The sequence below is a fragment of the Corvus brachyrhynchos genome, unplaced genomic scaffold (assembly GCF_000691975.1).
Source record: "Corvus brachyrhynchos isolate BGI_N302 unplaced genomic scaffold, ASM69197v1 scaffold479, whole genome shotgun sequence".
Classification (NCBI taxonomy): domain Eukaryota; kingdom Metazoa; phylum Chordata; class Aves; order Passeriformes; family Corvidae; genus Corvus; species Corvus brachyrhynchos.
The window spans coordinates 605,696-606,460 of NW_008240089.1; positions in this window are offsets into that span (position 1 = coordinate 605,696).

Here is a 765-nt window from a genome sequence, read left to right on the forward strand (position 1 = left end):
GCGTGGCGGCTGTCCCGGGGGGTCCGAGTGTCCCAGGGGGTCCGGCTGTCCCACGGAGTCCGGTGTCCCAGGGATTTTGGCTGTCTCAGGGGGTCCGAGTGTCCCACGGAGTCCGGGTGTCCCAGCGAGTCCGGCCGTGCTGGTCAGTGAGACAGCGTGGAGCTTTGAGGTCCAGCCCCAGTTGAGCACCACCCGGGCTGGTTCCATGGGAAGATCCTCGTGGGTCCCTCTGGGAGCTGGGGACCTGTCCCCCAGTCCCCTTCTGCCAGGGGTTGCTGCCAGGACCCTGCGCGGCGCTCACTGCGCTGAGGATGTCCCTGGGCTGGAGCAGGGATGGAGCAGTGTCCTTGCACAGGGACTGAGCATCGCCGTGACGGGACGGGGAGCAGCCCCGTGTCCCCACAGTGGGACAGGGTCCCCAGGCAGGCACCAGGTGAGAGGGTGACACTCACCGTGTGCCATCATCTCCATACTGGGAGTCATACTGGGTGTGTCTCCTGACTCAGATGTGGAAATCGTGAGAGACAGGCCGGGGTGGGATGCAGCACATGGGGAACCCATCAGTGGGATGAGCTGGAGGGCCAGAGCATCCTCACGGATGGAATCTGGGGACCCTCCCGCCTCCCTGGCCCCTTCCCCTCCCTCCTCACGCGGGTGAGAAGCGGAGCCCCATCGTTTTTCAAATCTTTATTGTAAATAAATTCTGAGACATTGCAGGAGGCGGCCGAGCCCGGAGGCACGGCCGAGCCCGGAGCGGCGGCGCGC